The sequence below is a fragment of the Ranitomeya imitator genome, chromosome 2 (assembly GCF_032444005.1).
Source record: "Ranitomeya imitator isolate aRanImi1 chromosome 2, aRanImi1.pri, whole genome shotgun sequence".
NCBI lineage: Eukaryota > Metazoa > Chordata > Amphibia > Anura > Dendrobatidae > Ranitomeya > Ranitomeya imitator.
The window spans coordinates 307,644,917-307,657,689 of NC_091283.1; positions in this window are offsets into that span (position 1 = coordinate 307,644,917).

The following is a 12,773-nucleotide window of genomic DNA, read 5'->3' on the forward strand; positions in this document are numbered from 1 at the left end:
GAAGAAGAAATGACGACCCATCTTAAGATCCTTGATGGAGGAGCGGAGGTTCTTGGCCAAAATCTCCAGGTAGGCCGTGCTATCCATCTTCCCATGGATGCGGACCAGATGGCCAGGCCCCTTGGCTGAGAAACAGCCCCACAGCATGATGCTGCCACCACCATGCTTGACTGTAGGGATGGTATTCTTGGGGTCGTATGCAGTGCCATCCAGTCTCCAAACATCACATGTGTGGTTGGCACCAAAGATCTCGATCTTGGTCTCATCAGACCAGAGAACCTTGAACCAGTCAGTCTCAGAGTCCTCCAAGTGATCATGAGCAAACTGTAGACGAGCCTTGACATGACGCTTTGAAAGTAAAGGTACCTTACGGGCTCGTCTGGAACGGAGACCATTGCGGTGGAGTACATTAATTATGGTATTGACTGAAACCAATGTCCCCACTGCCATGAGATCTTCCCGGAGCTCCTTCCTTGTTGTCCCTGGGTTAGCCTTGACTCTTCGGACAAGCCTGGCCTCGGCACGGGAGGAAACTTTCAAAGGCTGTGGAAGGCTAACAGTAGTTCCATAAGCCTTCCACTTCCGGATGATGCTCCCAACAGTGGAGACAGGTAGGCCCAACTCCTTGGAAAGGGTTTTGTACCCCTTGCCAGCCTTGTGACCCTCCACGATCTTGTCTCTGATGGCCTTGGAATGCTCCTTTGTCTTTCCCATGTTGACCATGTATGAGTGCTGTTCACAAGTTTGGGGAGGGTCTTAAATAGTCAGAAAAGGCTGGAAAAAGAGATAATTATTCCAAACATGTGAAGCTCATTGTTCTTTGTGCCTGAACTACTTCTTAATACTTTAGGGGAACCAAACAGAATTCTGGTGGGTTGAGGGGTTGAATAATAAATGACCCTCTGAAAAGACTTTTCACAATTTAAAAAAAAAATAAACAAAGAAATAACATTCTTTTTTTCTGCAGTGCATTTAACACTTCCAGGCTGATCTACAGTCCAAATGTCACAATGCCAAGTTAATTCCAAATGTGTAAACCTGCTAAATCTGCAGGGGGTTGAATACTACTTGTAGGCACTGTACCATCATCTCTTCGCAGCAAAGATCTCTCATCTGATCATTTGAAACAGCTCCTGTCTTCTGATTCATTAGCGACAACTAAGGAAAATCAGAGTCACAAAATAAGCATTAAACACAGAAATACTCCTAAATCAAAGAAGCTTTTTTCCTGTTCAGAATGTGGGAAATGTTTTAACCAGAAATGGAATCTTGTTACACACCAAAGAACCCACACAGGGGAGAAGCCTTTTTTCTGTTCAGAATGTGGGAAATGTTTTACACAGAAATCAGATATGGTTAAGCACCAGAGAACACACACAGGAAAGAAGGCTTTTTCATGTTCAGAATGTGGGAAATCTTTTACACAGAAATCAGATTTGGTTAAGCACCAAATAATTCACACAGGGGAGAAACCTTTTTCTTGTTCAGAATGTGGGAAATGTTTTAACGAGAAATCAGCATTGGTTAAGCACCAGAGAACTCACATAGGGAAGAAGCTTTTTTCCTGTTCAGAATGTGGGAAATGTTTTAGCAAGAAATGGAATCTTATTATACACCAAAGAACCCACACAGGGGAGAAGCCTTTTTCCTGTTCAGAATGTGGGAAATGTTTTGCACAGAATTCAGATTTGGTTAAGCACCAAAGAACCCACACAGGGGAGAAGCCTTTTCCCTGTTCAGAATGTGGGAAATGTTTTGCACAGAAATCAGATTTGAATAAGCACCAAAGAACCCACACGGTGGAGAAGTCTTTTTTTCATGTTCATAATGTAGGAAAGGTTTTAACCAAAAATTGTGTTTCTTAAAGGGGTTGTCCATTACTAGGACAACACCTTCATTCCTCATGTTTGTCCCATTTCAAATAAAAACACTCATACTCATTTTCCATGCCGGCACTGTTCAAGTGGTCTTGGCACTCGCGTTCCCGGGGCTCATGTGAGGTTGTTACAGAACATGAGCCCAGTGCCGAATCAGGATTGATTTCGCTGATCCTGCCTTCGGATATATTGAACATCAACAGGAAGCCAAGGCTGCGGCTGATCTCTGACTTACTCTTATTGTTTGATATGTCCAAAAGTGAAGACGGTGAACCAAGTTTAAGAAGGCACTTGCTTTTGAAACGCATTTGGTATTATATTAGTTTTTTCCCTATGTTCCTTATGATCTTTAAATATATTTTTCCTACATGTTTCAACCAACAAAGAAAAAAAAAATATATATTTTAAGTTTGAAAAAATAAAGAATTCTTAATTTTAAACTTGTCTTGGAATTGTAGAGTAGAAGCTGGATAAATCTTTTCCATTCCAGTGAGAGGGGGTTGTCCAAGTAGTGGATATCCCCTTTAAACATCAAAAATCCCACACAGAGAAACCATCATTATACCTAGAGTGTCAAAAATAAATTACTAGAAAATTTTATTTTGTTGACCATCAAAAATAACGCACACTGGGAGACACTACTTATGTTAGACAAATTGTACAAAAACATAAGATAGTCGTATAATTAAATGAGAAAGGATAATTACTATGGATGAGTGAATGTGCTCAGTGCTACTCGAATATCATTTTAGTATCTGGGTGCCTGGAAATACTCGGTGAGCATTAGCCGTTGCTCGGATTTGAAGTTAGAATCCCCACTCCGCATGTTTGGTGTCTGTTACACAGCCAATAAACATGCAGGGGATTGCATGCCAGTCAGTGTAATGCTGTAGCCATCTCAGCAGTGGCATTACTGTGATTCGCTGGCTGTATTATGTAATTAGGGGTTATAAAAGAACAGGCGCGCCATGCTCAGCACACTGACAGTTCTTGCTAGAGGAAGAGAGTGGTTGTACAGGCCTGTGTGTGCTTACCGCCTATGGAAACTCCCTTACATTGGAGAAAAAAGTGTTGAGCAAAGGAAAAATAGTTGTGAGTCATTAAAAAAATATATAGCTTGCATAATAAAATTACACAGATCACTGGTATAGTTGCTATATTTGTGTAGATGAAATTCCAGCGCTTGAATAATGATATTCTTTGGTATACACGTATAAAGAGAAATGACATCGCAGCTTATCCCTCCATATAGTATTAGACTAGATGGTGGCCCGATTCTAACGCATTGGGTATTCTAGAATATGCATGTCCCCATAGTATATTGCCCAGTCACGTAGTATATTGCCCAGTCACGTAGTATATTGCCCAGGTACGTAGTATATTGCCCAGCCGCATAGTATATAGCAGAGCCACGTAGTATATTGTCCAGCCACGTAGTATATTGCCCAGCACAAAGCCACGTAGTATAGAGACTTAAAAAAAAAATAAACATATACTCACCTCCCGAAGGCCCGTTGGAAGTCCTGCTATACTCACCGTCCGCCGCCTTTACCGCTCCTCGCCAGGCTCCCGGGACCGCTCCATTGCAAGCGGCAGCTTCCGCTCCCAGCGCTGGTGGGACACATCTTTATATTCTCTAAGAAATCCTGGGACTCTCCTGACTAAGGGTTGCAGCAGAGAATCTACCCATTGGCTAAGATGTTCTGTAAGGGATCCTACGCCAGATATAATAGGGCGCATCGGAGGGGATGAAATTTCTTTATGGACTTTAGGTAATCCATTGTAGGAACAACGGGATGGTTGATTTTTAAATATTCCATCTGCGTTTTAGTTAATGTACCCAATGCTAAACCATCATCCACCAAATGGATTAAAGGAGACTGTTGGGTCTGAAGGCAGTTTTTTATGTGGTTCTCTCATTTAACTAACAATTTATTTGATTTCTATATATAGATGTGCAGCGCCCCAGAGATCTGCTCGTTACAGTATGACACTCTGCCACTAAGGGGAGTGATGGTACGTCTGATGGCACTGAAGGAATTCTCCTGACCAGGTATCACCAGAACACATTACACTTCACACTCCAGCCACTTGGGGGAGAAAAAGGGTTTATTTATTGGGCCACTCCTCACAGTGGTAAAACTAGGGGTTGGGGAGGAAGTTAGTCAGAAGCTGGCTGGGTTAGATTCAGGCAACATTCCGTGGCAGGGGGTGTTGCGGGGAAAAGACAGGGGGGTCCCTGTCAGGCGTGGGAACCTGGCAGGTGCCTAGCGAACAGAGCAGAACGTTACGGAGCCGCGCTTGCACCTCCTGCGGCGGCATCCTAAGAGACACGAAGCGAAGGATATTGTGGAACAGTGTAAACGAGATCAAACAAAAAGTACCAGTAGGAGTCGTGCCGTGAGACCGAGGCAACATCCTACTGAGGCGTGTAGCCGGTGGCCGGAACACCGCGGGAGTAACTGATTTCAGGCCTTACTTCGAACTCCGCAGGACAGTTAATTATAGGTTGGCTGTCTACCTTAAATTTCCTAAGCAGACATAGGGGGCAACATTGGGAGAGGGGCGTCTCTAGGGTCGCGTAAGACCTCCAAGCCTTCCCGTCATACGGGTGCGTCCTAGCCAAAACATACTGGGGGATGAGAAACTAGTAACATCTGGAACAAAAGAGAGAGAGCTGTAGAGAACGAACGGACGAGAACAGCAGTTGTGAGGACTATTCTGAATGCTCAGCAGGGTAGGACTAACACACAGGCGATAGTGGTAGGCAACGATTTCCATCTGCGAGGGAAACTCTGGAAGTGCCCATCAGACCAGCCTGATGAGAGAAAAACGAAAATGCAAAAATGAAAAAAGCTAGGGTCATGAAAGGGTTCAGAAAATAATTTTCTGTAAAAACATTTCCAACATTCTGAACATGAAAAAGGCTTCACCTGTGTGATCTTTTGGAAGTTTATTAAAAGTTGATTTCCGTGTAAAACATTTCCCACATTAAGAATATGAAAAAGCCTTCTCTACTTTGTGAATTCTTTGGTGACTAAGGCGGGTTTCACATTTGCGTTTTTTGCCGCTGCGTTTTAACGTTTTTAACATTAAAAATGCATGTGTTTCTTTTGTACACGTTTAGCCGCGTTTGACGATGCATGCGTCGTTTCTATGCTTGCGTTTTGTTGCGGAAATGCAACATGTAGTAATTTCTAGAGGCGTTTTTTTGCGGAAAAAAACGTATTGCTGTCTATGTAAACGCATGCGTTTTTAAGCACATGCGTTTGGTTGCGTTTTTAAATGCATGCGTTTCAATAGAGAAAAACAAGTCTACACACTGATAAGCTACCCCCCACCATCAAGGTGATAAAGGGATCCAAACCCTAACCCTACCCTTAACCCTAGGAATCCAAACCCTAGGGATCCAAACCCTAACCCTAGGGACCCTAACCCTAGGGATCCTAACCCTAGGGATCCAAACCCTAACCCCAGGGACCCTAACCCTAGGAATCCTAACCCTAGGGATCCAAACCGTAGCCCTAGGGACCCTAACCCTAGGGATCCAAACCCTAACCCTAGGGATCCAAACCCTAGCCCTAAACCTAGGGATCCAAACCCTAACCCTAGGGACCCTAACCCTAGGGATCCAAACCCTAACCCTAAATCTAGGGACCCTAACCCTAGGGACCCTAACCCTAGGGATCCTAACCCTAGGGATCCAAACCCTAGCCCTAACCCTAAACCTAGGGATCCTAACCCTAGGGACCCTAACCCTAGGGATCCAAACCCTACCCCTAGGGATCCAAACCCTACCCCTACCCCTAGGGATCCAAACCCTAACCCTAACCATAGGGATCAAAATCCTAACCCTAACCCTAGAGATCCAAACCCTAACCATAGGGATACAAACCCTATCCCTAATCCTAACCCTAGGCAATTCTATTTATAGTGAGTTTTCTAGTTGATTTTTATGATTGGCAGCTGTCACACACTAAAGACGCTTTTCCAAAAAATATTTTTTGCGTTACCACATTTTGATAGCTATAATTTTTCCATATTTTGGTCCACAGAGTCATGTCACACGCCCTCTGTAGTCCCATTGGCGGTGTCTGGATCTTGATTTTTCTCTTGTGAAATTTCTCATCATGCGTATCAAAAATGCAAACGCAGGAAAAAACGCATGTAAACGCCTAGAAACGCGGCGTTTTTTACCGCATGCGAAAACGCATGCGTCTAAAAAACGCATTTGTACGCGTTTACATGCGTTTTTTTCACCACCTGCGGATGCGTTTTTAACGCTGCGTTTCTAAACGAAAATGTGAAACTAGCCTAAGAAGATGACTCCTTCACAAAACATTTCTCAGATTCGGAACAATAAAAAGGCTTCTACACTATGTGGGTTCTCTGGTGGTTATCAAGAGCCGATTTATGATTAAAACATTTCCCACATTCTGAACATGAAAACGGCTTCTCCCCTGTGTGAGTTCTCCAGTGGCTAACAATATGTGCTTTCCTGTTAAAACATTTCCCATATTCTGAACATGAAAAAGGCTTCAACCCTGTGTGGGTTCTCTGGTGCTTATCAAAATCTGATTTCTGGTTAAAACATTTCCCACATTCTGAACATAAAAAACGCTTCTTCCCTGTGTGAATTCTCTGGTGTGTAACAAGATTCCATTTCAGGGTAAAACATTTCCCACATTCTGAACATGAAAAAGGCTTCTCCCCTGTGTGAATTCTCTGTTTATCAAGACCCAATTTCTGGTTAAAACATTTCCCACATTCTGAACATGAAAAAGGCTTCTCCCCTGTGTGAATTCTCTGTTTATCAAGACCCAATTTCTGGTTAAAACATTTCCCACATTCTGAACATGAAAAAGGCTTCTCCCCTGTGTGAATTCTCTGTTTATCAAGACCCAATTTATGGTTAAAACATTTCACACATTCTGAACATGAAAAAGGCTTCTCCCCTGTGTGGGTTCTCTGGTGCTTATCAAAATCTGATTTCTGGGTAAAACATTTTTCACATTCTGAACATGAAAAAAGTTTCTCCCCTGTGTGAGTTCTCCAGTGGCTATCAAGATGCTCTTTCCTGTTAAAACATTTCCCACATTCTGAACATGAAAAAGGCTTCTCCCCTGTGTGATTTCTCTGGTGGCTATCAAGATGCGCTTTCTGGTTAAAACTAGGGTTGAGCAAAACGGATCGGACATTTTCATAAATTGCTGACTTTTGGCAAAGTCAGGTATCATGAAACCCGACCCGATCCCACTGTGGGATCGGCCATGAGGTCGGCGATCTGTGCGCCAAAGTCGCGTTTCGTATGACGCTTTAAGCGCCATTTCTCATCCAATGAAGGTGCACGCAGAGTGTGGGCAGCGTGATGACATAGGTCTCGGTCCCCACATCTTAGAGAAGGGCATGGCAGTGATTGGCTTGCTTTCTGCGGCGTCACTGGGGCTATAAAGGAACGTGCACGCCGACCGCCATCTTACTTCTGACGATCTGAGCATAGGGACAGTGTTTTTTTTTTTTTTTTTTTTTTTTTTTTGGGGGGGGGTGCATCAGCTCTGCAGCTTCTTAGGCTGCATTCTGAGGCTCCCTGATAGCTGCATTGCTGTGTGTACGCTGCTGTGCAAACCACCTGCTTTTTTTAAAGCAAAAATCCTGTTGCTTTTTTGGTGTGCACTGTGCAGCAGTCCTTTTTATTGCTGCCATACTTGTCTTTTGATAATTGTAGAGAGATTGAAATTCTACTACAGCCCTTGTATTTTTTTATATATCTGGCAGCCACGTTCTGCCTTGTACATTGTGGGGTGTAATTTACAGGGCCTGTTTTTTCCTGCAGTCCCCCACCCAAAAAAAGGGAGCTTTAAATTGCCAAAAAGTGGATTAACGTGAGTTCTGTTTGGCGTATATCTGCCACCCACGTTCTGCTTTGTACATTGTGTGTAGTTTAACACACAGGGCCTGTTTTTTCCTGCAGTCTCCCACAAAAAAAAGGGTGCTTTAAATTGCCACTAAGTGGATTAACGTGAGTTCTGTTTGGCGTATATCTGCCAGCCACGTTCTGCCTTGTACATTGTGTGGTGTAATTTACAGGGCCTGTTTTTTCCTGCAGTCCCCCACTAAAAAAAGGGGTGCTTTAAATTGCCACTAAGTGGATTAACCCTCCGTCACATACAACTGATCTGACAGGCGCTTCTCTTTTACTTTCATTTCTCCTTCCTCACCAGATTGTGAGGAAACCCCCTCCCTCCAGGTAGTCTCCTGTCTCTTGAAGGTCTGTGAAACCTGATATCACAGTTGGATTTCAGAGCTTCAGGGGAGAGGATATAGCTGCACAGATCTCTCAGGCTCATTGTATGTGAATACGTCACATTCAGTAAGGTTGGTATTTTATGTTTTTATTCATCACAATAGTTTATTTAGCTTGTTTTATGAATGTATAGCACAAAATGTGAGGATATTTCATAGAAATAAGGGAGATTTTATAAAAGAAAGTGTGCTGCTCAGGCATATACAGTAGTTCCCTAACATATTCCTTCTCTTGCTTCAGATTATCTGCTGAAATGGAGAGGAAAATGTACAATTTATCCAAACAACTTGATGTTGAGGAAGTAACAAACATGCTGTTAGATGATAGAGACCTCACACTGAATGAGGATTTAGGAGAGGAAAGTGAGATTGATTCTCATGATGAGGTGGAAGAATGTGTCCTGGATTCTGAAACAGAGCAAGATGGTGACAGTGGTGAGGATGAAGAAGTTGGATCATATTATATTGGAAAAGATAAAAATACTAACTGGAACAAGAAGCCATTCCAGAAAAAACGTAGGGAACCTTTAAACATTATTACTCACCTTCCTGCAGTAATAGGAACTGCACGTAATGCAAAAACTGCAGTTGAATGCTGGAACAGTATATTTACAGATGACATTCTGGACTCTATTGTCACATATACCAACCAATATATAGACATTATAAAGGACAAGTACATCTGCAACAGAACCATCAAGCCCACAGATGAAATAGAACTGCGTGCTTTTTTTGGATTACTGTACCTTGCAGGAGCTTATAGGGCAAATAGACAAAGTTTGGAGGAACTTTGGGGTAAAGATGGGGATGGAGTTGAAAAATTTAGCCTTGTTATGTCCATAAACAGATTCAAGATTCTAATTCGTTGCCTTCGGTTTGACGACAGAACTACCCGAACCGAACGCAAAACACATGACCGACTTGCTCCAATTCGTGATATATTTCAAAGATTTGTTGTAAACTGTAAACAAAGTTATTACCCTGGAGAGAATCTCACTATTGACGAAATGCTCCCTGGTTTTCGTGGTAGATGTGCCTTTCGTCAATATATTCCATCAAAGCCAAACAAATATGGAATAAAAATTTATGCCCTTGTTGATGCCAGTAAGACCTACACTTACAACCTGGAAGTTTATGCAGGAAAACAACCAGAAGGTCCTTACTGTGTGAGCAACAAACCCATTGATGTTGTAAAAAGACTGGCTGAACCCTTATTTGGATCGGGTCGCAATATTACAGCTGACAATTGGTTTACAAGTTGTGATCTGATTGATTATCTGAAAATTCAGAAGCTGTCATATGTGGGAACTGTAAGAAAAAACAAAAGGGAATTGCCGCCACAGTTTGTAAGTGTGAAAGAGAGACAACAGTACAGCAGTATGTTTGCATAGCATAATGGAAAGGCTTTAGTTTCCTATGTACCACATGCCAAAAAAATCGTACTTCTATCAACACTTCATGATGATGCTGCCATCGATCCTGGGACTGGGGCAGAAAAAAACCCGGAGATAATTACATTTTACAATGCCACCAAAGGGGGTGTGGATACAGCAGATCAGATGTGCTCCACTTTCAACGTCAGCAGAAACATCAAACGCTGGCCAATGGTCATATTTTTTGCTATGTTGAATTTGGGTGGTATAAATTCACAAGTAATTTATCTTGAAAACAAGCTTGAACCACTCCGTAGACGATTGTATCTGAAAAAATTGGCCCATGAACTAGTACTTGGAGAGCTACACAGGAGAAGCGTGAAAACAATCGGTATCCCCTCTCGTCTTCAAGTTCAGCTCAAAAGGTTCCGCCCAGAAGATGATGGTGAAAAGTCACCATCTGCACCACCTCACAAAAGAAGGAGATGCACCACCTGCCAAACGGAAAGCGGAACCAGAAGGCTTTCAAATTATGAATGTCTCAAATGTCATAAAGCAATTTGCCTGACACATGCAAAAATGGTGTGTAATTCTTGCTATTTGCTCTGCAAGTGTGACTTTTCTGGGGAAACCTCAGCATCTACTTCTGATTGAATATGTTTTTAATAGTACTTAAGGTACCTTAAAATTAAGTTTGTGTTAAAAAATTTTCTTTGTACATTTTTTTGAGAGAGTCGAACTGGGGACTATTTGGCGGGAGTTTTGAAAAGTTTGTATTTCATAGTTATTAGTTTTATGTTAAGTAAATGTTTTTTTTGCAACTGATTATGTGTAGTCTCTTTTATTACATCCCTATGAAGGTCACTAATCACTTTTAGAGCACTGAAATTGCAAACATTAGATATTATAGGTATTTTTCCAGCAGGCGCCTGACAGGCACATTGTATGTGAACTCGTTAGTCCGAATATTGTATGTGACGGAGGGTTAACGTGAGTTCTGTTTGGGGTATATCTGCCAGCCACGTTCTGCCTTGTACACAGGGCTGCCACTAGAAATTTGGGGGCCCCATACTGGCAAAATTTTCGGGGCCCCCTTGAAACTCCGCCCAGGCTCCACCCCAGCCCCGCCTCCAGGCTCCACCCCACAAACTGTCCACAGTCCCACCGCTCTCTCTTGGAAAATCTCCACTTCTCACCTATCACACATTGACAGTTCCCATTACCAGATCACACATATAGCCGGCAGCTTTTGTTTTGGCCAAAAGATTTTTTAAGCCGCCACCATAACACGGTAGACACTTTTGGCCGGGCCCTAGTCTGCTGTAACCTATTAAATATTTGTTAAAATATGCAATACAATTTACGTATATTTTTATTTATTTTTCAAGTTTTAAAATGACCTATAATACTACATACAAGGAACAAATACCACAGCACTATGACCAGATGACATATTACCACCACAGTGATCGAATAATATAAGATACAAGGAACAAATACCTCTACACCATGACCAGACCGCATATTACCACCAATGACTGAATACTACAATACTGATCAGTAATAAAAAAAAAAAACAATGCTATCACCATCAGTGCCATTATGCACAGGAGATCTGTAATTAGTAAGCAGTGTCTGTGTACAGGTAATACAGTGATCACCGGTGACATTACACACAGGAGCTCTGTATATAATGTATAGGTAATACAGTGATCACTGGTAACATTGTACACAGGACCTCTGTATATAGTATACAGTGTATAGTGTCAGTGTATAGGTAACACTGACTCACCAGTGACATCTCTAGGTGAAGTCCTTCATCTTTCATCCAGCATAGACCGCCATCACTTCATCCAGCCAGGCATCGTCTCTGCAGGAAATAACACAGTTATTTCGAGTTCTGCTTGTAGAACACATTACTTAATTTTCCCAACTTCTACATTACACCACATGAAGAAGGCAACATAGTATCACTCTACACAGTAACAGGACCGCCCCCCCATTTAAAACAGTATACTCAAAAAATAAAATAAATACATCACTGCAATAATAATATCCCTAATTAGCCCCTATGGTAATATTCGCCATCCTAGCCCCCGTGTGTCTCATTCCAGGCTCCAGCCATATGTTCTCCCATCCTGCCCTCATGAGTATCCATTCTGCCCCATATGATCTCCCCATCCTGCCCCATCTGTCTCCATCGTATCCATCCTGCCCTATCTGTCTCCAATCTTGCCCCATCTGTCTCCATTCTGCCCCATCTGTTTCCAATCCTGCCCCATCTGTGTCCAGCACTCTGCCCCATCTGTGTCCAGCACTCTGCCCCATCTGTGTCCAGCACTCTGCCCCATCTGTGTCCAGCACTCTGCCCCATCTGTGTCCAGCACTCTGCCCCATCTGTGTTCAGCACTCTGCCCCATCTGTGTCCAATCCTGCCCCATCTGTGTCCAGCACTCTGCCCCGTCTGTGTCCAGCACTCTGCCCCGTCTGTGTCCAGCACTCTGCCCCGTCTGTGTCCAGCACTCTGCCCCGTCTGTGTCCAATCCTGCCCCGTCTGTGTCCAGTACTCTGCCCCGTCTGTGTCCAATCCTGCCCCATCTGTGTCCAGCACTCTGCCCCATCTGTGTTCAGCACTCTGCCCCATCTGTGTTCAGCACTCTGCCCCATCTGTGTCCAATCCTGCCCCATCTTTGTCCAGCACTCTGCCCCATCTCTGTCCAGCACTCTGCCCCATCTCTGTCCAGCACTCTGCCCCATCTCTGTCCAGCACTCTGCCCCATCTGTGTCCAGCACTCTGCCCCATCTGTGTCCAGTGGCACTCTGCCCCATCTGTGTCCAGCACTCTGCCCCATCTGTGTCCAGCACTCTGCCCCATCTGTGTCCAGCACTCTGCCCCATCTGTGTCCAATCCTGCCCCATCTGTGTCCAGCACTCTGCCCCATCTGTGTCCAATCCTGCCCCATCTGTGTCCAGCACTCTGCCCCATCTGTTTCCAATCCTGCCTCATCTGTGTCCAGCACTCTGCCCCATCTGTGTCCAGCACTCTTCCCCGTCTGTGTCCAATCCTGCCCCATCTGTGTCCAGCACTCTGCCCCATCTCTGTCCAGCACTCTGCCCCATCTCTGTCCAGCACTCTGCCCCATCTCTGTCCAGCACTCTGCCCCATCTCTGTCCAGCACTCTGCCCCATCTCTGTCCAGCACTCTGCCCCATCTCTGTTC